This window comes from Chenopodium album, chromosome 13 (assembly GCF_948465745.1).
Source record: "Chenopodium album chromosome 13, dcCheAlbu1.1, whole genome shotgun sequence".
In the NCBI taxonomy this organism is placed as follows: Eukaryota; Viridiplantae; Streptophyta; class Magnoliopsida; order Caryophyllales; family Amaranthaceae; genus Chenopodium; species Chenopodium album.
Window position 1 is genome coordinate 38,396,995 of NC_137846.1, and position 9,153 is coordinate 38,406,147.

The 9,153-nt window shown below is 38.0% G+C and overlaps 1 non-coding gene across 1 annotated transcript; it reads right to left on the reverse strand.

Moving 5' to 3' along the window:
- Positions 1–355: 355 nt before the first annotated feature.
- On the reverse strand, positions 356–460 carry LOC145577134 (small nucleolar RNA R71). Its single transcript, XR_014098622.1, has one exon. It is a non-coding gene; the product is annotated as a small nucleolar RNA R71 (small nucleolar RNA).
- Positions 461–9,153: the final 8,693 nt, after the last annotated feature.

Here is a 9,153-nt window from a genome sequence, read left to right on the forward strand (position 1 = left end):
ATTCGCAACCATCCCTGCAAGATTTTTCTCCTCTTGCCCCTACACCTAATCTTAAGGGAGTGGAATTTGAGATTAAACCCAACTTTATCACTATGATTAAAACGAAGCAATTCATCGGAGCTAAGGGTGAAGATCCAAATCTTCATATTTTGGATTTCTATCAGTATTGCAATACTATCAGGCAAGCTAGGGTCACTCAAGACCAAATCAGGGAGACTCTTTTTCCCTTTTCTTTGTGTGGTAAAGCTAAATTGTGGTATAATGGATTGAATAGAACTGCACTTGGTATTACTGACTGGGATACTCTTGCTTTGAATTTCTATAATAAATATTACCCTGCAGAGAGGACAACTTTATTAAGAAGTTCAATCCAAAATTTTACCCAAGAAGCTGATGAAAGTCTATATGATGCTTGGGAGATATTTAAGGATTTGCAAAGGGAATGCCCCCATCATGGATTAGCGTAGTGTTAGATAATCCAAGCCTTTTATAACGGGCTCAGAAATTAATCTAGATCAATCCTTGACTCGGCAGCTAATGGAAGATTTTTGAATATTTAGGAAAATCTAGCAGGAATAGTTATCGAAGAGATGGCAATTCACAATTCCCAATACAGGAATCCTAGAGGCTTTGCAAACAAGGGCAAACATAATGTCGATTCAGTATCCTTTTTGCACGCTCAATTAACCTCTATTAGTCAGAAATTAGATCCTTAATATTGTTTATCCTGCTTATATAGCTAATATTTCTGCTATCAATAATACTAATGAAGCTTTTAGTGAAAATTGTGGAAGTGTAGGTCATTGGGAGCAAGATTGTAGGAGTTCTTTGAACCAAGTTAATGCCTTCCAAACCTATAGGGAAAATAACCCATACTCTAACACCTATAATCCTGGCCTCCGAAATCATTCATACCTATCTTACCGGAGCACCAATGTGCAAAATCCTCTAACTCCATAACCATCACAACCACAAGCACCACAACAATCACAACAAAAATACTACCAAACCCCTCACCAAAGGACCCAATCACCAACACCACAACCATCCACTGACCCTGCCTTGTCAGAAATTATTACGATGTTATCTAAAATGCAAACGCACATGCAGAATAGGGATGCACAAATTGATTCAATCTTAGCACATAATAAAATCATGGATAATCAGATTGCGCAACTTTCCTCTACTCTACAAACTCGCCAGCAGGGAACTCTACCATCAAAGCTAGTACACCCTACGAATCATGCCAATTCAATTACTCTAAGGAGTGGTTCACATTATGATGGTTCTTCTATGCCCAAAGATGATGAACCTATTACAACAACGATTGCTAATCCTAATTCCCTTGTACCAATTGCTAATATTACTAACCCTGCAGGACCCCAGGAGAAAACTAACCCTTCTAATGTTTCTTTGCAGGGTAAATCTCAGGATAAGGTTGGAGATGTGCAGGGTCCAGTTATCAAACTTCCATTCCCAAATAGACATTTGAAGAGTAAGTTTGATAAGCAATTTGGCAAGTTTTTGGAGGTTGTGAAAAATCTGCAGGTAACAGTTCCTTTCACTGATTTAATCACTCAAGTTCCTGCATATGCTAAATTTATGAAAGATATTTTGACTAGGAAAAGAGCCTTGAATAAAGTAGAAAATGTAGCTTTTACAGAGGAATGTAGTGCCTTGTTACAAAATAAATCCCCTCCTAAATTAAAGGATCCAGGTAGTTTTTCTATCCCTTGTCATATTGGTAGTCTTCATTGATAAAGTATTAGGTGATTTAGGTGCTAGCGTTAGTGTTATGTCATCGTCTATGTGTTCAAATCTTAATATGGGTGATTTAAAAGTTACTAATATTACCATGCAAATGGCAAATTGTTCTGTTAAATACCCCTTAGGTATTTTAAAGGATGTTCTTGTTAGGTAGGTAAATTTTTTATCCCTGTTGATTTTATTATTTTAGACATGGCAGAGGATACTTAAATTCCTATAATTTTGGGTAGGCCTTTCCTCCATACTGCAGGATCCGTTATAGACGTTAAAAATAGAAAACTAACCCTTTCTGTTGGAGATGATAATATCACTTTTAATTTAGGGAAGGTTTTGAAAGGACCTATGTTAGAGGAAAATTGTTGTCTAATTGATGTTATTGACGTCATGGATGTTATTTGTGAATATAGTTTACTACAGGTTCTTGTAAGGGATCCCTTGGAGGAAGTTCTTTGTGGTGAATTAACTACAGGTGAAGCAAGCATTCGGAGTAGAGAGGTAGATGCCATAGAAAGAGCTCTTGTAGATGAACTAAATCCTACAGAGAACAAGAAGGAAATTAGTTCAGGAATCAAAACCTTTAGAGGTTAAGAAACCTGAACTAAAACCTCTACCTTCTCATTTAAAATATGTTTTTCTTGATGAGCAGGAATTAGACCCTATGATCATTAGTACTGCACTTGATGACCCACAAACTTCCCAACTTCTAGAGGTTCTTCGAACCCACAAAAGGGCAATAGGGTACAGTAATGATGATCTCAAGGGTATTAGCCCTGATTTTTGTATGCATGTGATACACTTAGAGTACAATTACAACCATGCATTCAACCCCGGAGAAGGTTGAATCCTAATATGCAAGAAATAGTCAAGAAAGAGGTTATGAAATTACTTGATGCAGGTATTATCTATCCTATTTCTGACGCAAAGTGGGTAAGTCTTGTACAGGTGGTTCCTAAAAAGGGTGGGATAACTGTAGTAAAAAATGATAAGAATGAATTCATTCCTACTAGAACTGTTACAGGGTGGTGTATGTGCATTGATTATCGTAGATTAAATATCGCCACTAAAAAAGATCACTTCCCTCTTCCTTTTATTGATCAAATGCTTGAGAGGTTAGCTAATCATAAGTTCTTTTGTTATTTGCATGGGTATTCGGTATTTTTCCAATTCCAATTCACCCTAAAGATCAGGAAAAGACTACATTCACATGTCTTTATGATACTTTTGCATATCGTAGAATGCCCTTTGGTTTGTGTAATGCCCCTGCTACCTTTCAAAGTTTTTATGGACGTTTTTAGTGTGTATGGTTCTTCATTTGATGCATGTCTAGTTAATCTCACTAAAATTTTGAAAAGATGTGAAGAATGCAATTTAGTCTTAAATTGGGAGAAGTGTCACTTTATGGTGACAGAGGGAGTAGTTCTTAGTCATATTATATCTGATAAGGGTATACAAGTAGATAAATCTAAGGTTTTTGTGATTGAGAAATTACCTCCGCAAGTTAATGTTAAGGGGGTTAAAAGTTTCTTAGGTCATGCGGGGTTTTATCATCGCTTTATCAAAGATTTTTCTACAATTTCTAAACCACTAACTTAGCTTTTACTCAAGGATGCCCCATTTGATTTTACTAATGAGTGTCTTGAGGCTTTTAACAAGATTAAGCAGGCTTTGATATCGGCGCCTATCATATGTGCTCCCGATTGGAATCCTCCTTTCGAGATCATGTGTGATGCCAGTGATTTTGCATTAGGAGTCGTGCTAGGACAGAGAAAGAACAAAGTTTTGCATGCTATTTATTATGCAAGTAAAACTTTGCATGAAGCACAAGATAATTATGCCACTACGGAGAAGGAGTTTGTTGATGTGATTTATGCTTTAGAAAAATTTAGATCATACCTAGTTGGTTCTAAAGTTATTGTTTTTACTGATCATGCAGCTTTGGAACATTTAATAGCCAAGGCGAAATCAAAGCCTAGGCTACTCCTTTAGGTTCTCTTGCTCCAAGATTTTGATGTGGAAATTAAAGACAAAAAGGGTGCAGAGAACGTTGTGGCAGACCACTTGTCACGAATCAAGTATGATGAGGGTAAGGATTCTCTTCTTATAAATGATTCTTTCCCTAATGACCACTTGTATGCAGTTGTAGAGCAACACCCTTGGTATGCCGATTTTTCAAATTATTTGGTGGGCGGTACTCTACCTCCTGATGTATCCTACCAACAGAAGAAGAAATTCATTTATGATGTTAAATATTATTTTTGGGATGATCCTTTTTTGTTTCGTGAGTGTGCAGATAGATTATTTCGCAGGTGTGTTCCCGAATGGGAAGTTCACAATGTTCTCACTAGATGCCACAACTCACCTTATGGTGGACATTATGGTCCCACCAAGACGGTTGCAAAGAAAAATGAGTCGGATTTCAACTGGCCTACCATGTTCAAGGACGTTCACTCTTTTGTTCAAGCTTGTGATTCTTGCCAAAGGACTGGCAACATCTCGAGGTGGCATGAGATGCCTCAAACAAGTATATTGGAAGTTGAAATTTTTTATGTTTGGGGTGTGTAGGGAATATTTCAAGCATCCCACACTTGAGCCCCAATGTGATCATACACTTAAGTATGGTGGCGTCCAAAGGGAAGGAAGCTAGAGCAAAAAAGTCGCTAACAAGTTTTAGGAACTTGTAAACCGTTCACAGGGTGAAGGTTACACCCCTTCAAGATCCATGAGATTGCTAACTCCATAGTGGTCCTAAACCATGACTGGATATTCGGGGATGAAGGTACAAATCCAACCTAAAAGAGATTAAACCTGCCCTAAATAGGCCTCTACCTTATTCTTCTCGTATTCATGTGCACTTTCTGACTAACATACAATCAATACATTAACCCTAAACCTATTTAATCTATGTTGGTTGAATATTAATGCACAAATAAATCTATTATTGGCGATCACGTAAATTAAAATCATATTAGCCTAATTCAAATTATTAATTATCTTATTAAGCGTGATTTCAAGAATAAATTCCCTTTAAACCTGCAAGAGAGGGCGTGATCAAGAAATAACAATAATAATATATCAAGCAACATAGTAGTATTGATACAACAAATCATCATAATAACAATCTCAATCTCATCAAAGCATAATAATAGCAAGATCCTAGGCATGATACTAACATGATTAATAACAAATCCTAGCATGTCACTAAACATTAAAGATTAAAGCTTTACCCTAACATAATACTAACATGATAGAAGAAAAAAATAGGAAGCAACCTAATCATGATACTAGAAAGCAATAAATAACATCCTAACATGATACTAGGAATTAATATAATCTAAGCATGCTTCCTAAAGATATACAAAAATAAAACTACTTACTTTGTTGCCTCGTATCTCTTTCTATCAAAACAATACACACGTTAGTAACTTCAATAAAATATTAAATCAAACAATTAATTTAAATAATTGAAATAGGGATTTGGGACCAAACCCTCATAAATTATCAACCTTTCACGTCTAGGGCGAAGGCAACTTCGAGCTTGGATAGGTTTGTTTAAGTCTCGTGATGGAGGAATATTGTATTTGAAAAAGGCAAGGCTTAGAAAGAGGGAAAAAGAATAAGCTTCTAGCTTTGAGAGAGAGAATATAAAGATGATTGTTGATGATTGAAAATGGGGAAATACGACCCTATTTATAGAGAAAAACATCCGAAAACGATCAGAAAAGATCGAATTCCAATCGAAGTAAAACTACCCCTATCGTCGCGCGATAGGGCTATCGCGACGCGATGGCGCTGTCGCGATACGAGAGGCCTATCGCGGCGCGATGGACCTGTCGCAGCGCGATGGTGCTGCATGATAAATTTCACTCTACGGAGTCCTTTTTCCAATATAATTGGGTAATTAGAATCCGTATTTTATCATTAAAATCATATTAAAATTCTTTTTAAACACTTGTTTTATTTCAACTAAAATTCTTTATCTTTTCTAAAAATATAAAAATATAATTATTAATCCTAATCTCTTTAGAACTTAAAATAACCTTCTAGGCTTTTCTAGAAAATTAAAGTAATTCCTAATAACTTTAGAAATGATAATTAATGGACACTCCACTTGATCATTGGGTCGCCCATAAAACTCATTTAGGATCCAATTTATTATTTTGGCCATGACTTCCTCATTATTCATCGGAATTGGGCTTATAATATATCGTTGGAAAGCTCTTTTTGAGCCCCATCCAACTACAGTTATTGGACCCATATCATGGACCAAATTAAATTAGACTGAACATTTTTCATAAATAGAGTACGAAAAGAAAGATTTTCAAAAACAGAAAGAAGTATTTTTATTAAAAACAAAGCAATCACGAGACTCTTGTACAATTCACTTTGTTCGATAATCAAATAACGTGAAAATTACTCATCACTGGGTTTGGTTTTTGGGGAGACACAATTTGGTGTCTACAGGGTGTTGATTACATGGAACCTTTTCCTTCTTCAAGAGGAAATCGCTATATCCTTGTCGCCATTGATTATGTATCCAAGGGTTGAAGCCATCGCCTCACCTACCAATGATGCCAAGGTGGTCCACAAGTTGTTCAAGAAAACAATTTTTCCTAGATTTAGAGTCCCTAGAGAAATTATAAGTGATTGAGAATCTCACTTTCATGAGCAGAAGTTAGACACCCTTCTCAAGAAGTATGGTGTATAACATAGGACGGGTTTAGCTTATCATCCCCAAACTAGTTGCCAAGTTGAAGTTTATAATTGTGAGATTAAGGCCATTCTAGAGAAGGTGGTAACAAAATCTACGAAAGATTGGAGCGATAAGTTGGATGACACCCTTTGGGCATATGTAACTGCATTTAAGACCCCAATTGGTACTACCCCTTATAGACTTGTGTATGGGAAAGCATGTCACCTCTCGGTGGAATTAGAGTACAAAGCTTATTGGGCTATTAAAGAGCTTAATTTGGATGCTAAGCTAGCGGGAGAAAAGAGGCTTCTACAACTTAACCAACTGGATGAGTTTAGGTTGATGGCCTATGATAGTGCACCCGTCTACAAGGAGAAGACCAAGAGATTTCATGACAAGATGATCCTTCCAAGAGTATTCAAAGAGGGTGACAAGGTTTTGTTGTTCAACTCTAGACTTAAACTCTTCGTAGGATAGTTGAAGTCAAGGTGGTCGGGTTCTTTTACGGTGAAGAGGGCAAACAAATTCGGTTCTGTGGAATTAATTGATAAACATGGTGGTGAGTTTAAGGTAAATGGCCAAAGACTAAAGTTGTACCTCGAAGGGGCTATGATCGGTGCTGTTGAATTACTTCACTTAATCGATACCGTGCCATCTTGATCGATATATGGTAAGAAGATCATGCGGGACCTAGATAAACCAGCGCTTTGTGGGAGATAACCCGTATTTTCTTGCTTTTTAGAGTAGTTTCTTTCTTTCCATTTATATTGTGAGAGGAGAGAAGAGTGAATTTAATGTGTTTTAGAGTCTTTTGAACAAGTAGGAGAAAAAGAGTTAGCCAAAGTTGGAGAAAAAGAGAAGAAAATTTGACCTTTAAGTGATGTAGAGAGCCCGATCGGGCGAAGCTCCGCCCGATCGGGAGTGAGAGAGAGGTTCATAAAAGAGGGATTTTCCAACTCCACTCGACCGACCGTGAGAAGAAGGGTGGGAAAATTGAAGATGTTCGCCCAACCGGGCGAAGGTTGACGTGTACGGAATGTTATTTTTGCCCGATCGGGCGCGAGCCTAAAGCAAATTATTTTTACTCAGATCGCCCGATCAGGCGAAGAGGCGCCGAACCCGGCGCGAGAGCAGCGAAATTTCAAAAGCTAAGCTCGCCCGATCGGGCAAGATGGCGCTCGACCAGGCGCGACATTTCCCACCCACGTTCCTTTACTCTTTTTCTTCTTCCTTCTTCTTCTTTCGTTTTTCTTTTCCCCATATTTTCTCTTTCCTCCATACTTTCTCTCCCTAAAACCCCTCAAATTCTGTAACTTCTCTCTAAGATCTCCTCTCCAATTCTCACCCAAATCTAAAAATTTTTACGTATTCTTTCTCCTCTCTTCATCCTCTACAATCCTACACCAATTTTGTTTACTTTTGAACAAATTTTTCCAAAACCATTCTCAAATGGCTTCAAAGAGGGCAAGGATTCAAGGGGGACGTAGTTTAGGTTCGAGCCAAGCATATGACCTGGAGTTGTAGCTTGAACAATGGCTAACCATCTGGATTACGACCTCGATTCAAAAAGACCGGCTAATCAAGCTCTATGAGCGTAAGGTAATCCCTTCTCGGTGGTTACACCGACCCACTCTTGAATCTTTAGGTTTATATGAGCAAGTTAGGAGATTTATGAACGATATTGTAATGAGGAAATTAATTGACATGCATTATCCAACTTACTATGAATTAACTTGTGAATTTTTATCGTCTTTGCATGTTGATCAAACTAAAAATGGTCCAAATTTGCATTTTAGGTTGAACAATAGAAATATTAGTTTCACCTATGTTGAATTTTGTAAATTGTTTGATCTTGATCCCCATCCCCCTACTGTTTGGCATGAAAATTATAAAATGGAAGATATTTACAATGTTCTAACGAGTTTACCGGCCCTGAATTCCCAACATGCTAGTGCCCGACCCATTCACCCGTCCCGTCCCAAAAATCTTCCAAAGATTTTCGAGAACTTGTTTTCTAGCTGAACATGAACCACATAATGCACAAACAAATGGACTAGTTATTATAGGCTACTGTGTCTATGGGTATGGTAAATTGAACATCGGTAAATATATCATTCATCACCTAGGTAGGTATGCCACCGCTAATGGTGGCTCGATTAGAACCCCTATCTGACTAGAGGGCATCATCACTAGCATAGTGGTAAAAAGGTCGGGTTTAGTGAAGCTAAGAGTGAGGGTTTCACTAATTATGGGGGGGACAACTCTCAAGAATTTGAGACATTTGCAATGGTTGGATTGGATTACATTGGAACAAATCCCCCAATGGTGTGTTAGGATAGGAACAAACCCTTTACCTATCTTCCCACTTCCTATCCTCGAGTTAACTGCCTTTCCCCCTGGGAAAGATTCTTATAAATATGACATTTTAGTTTCCCATGGCTAGGGGCAAGCACCACCACCACCACGTGCAACATAGCCATAGCCTATGGTGCCACCATCCCCTCCTCGAGACACTAGACCACCCCCTACACAAGATCCCGAGACTATCTAGGACATGAAGAGTATAGGCCAGGCCTTAGGTCATATAGAATAGACCCAGGTAGACCTTAGAAGGATGGCGGGCTCCCTAGAGCAGAGACTAATTGTGGGGGGGGACAACTCTCAAGAATTTGAGATATTTGCAATGGTTGGATTGG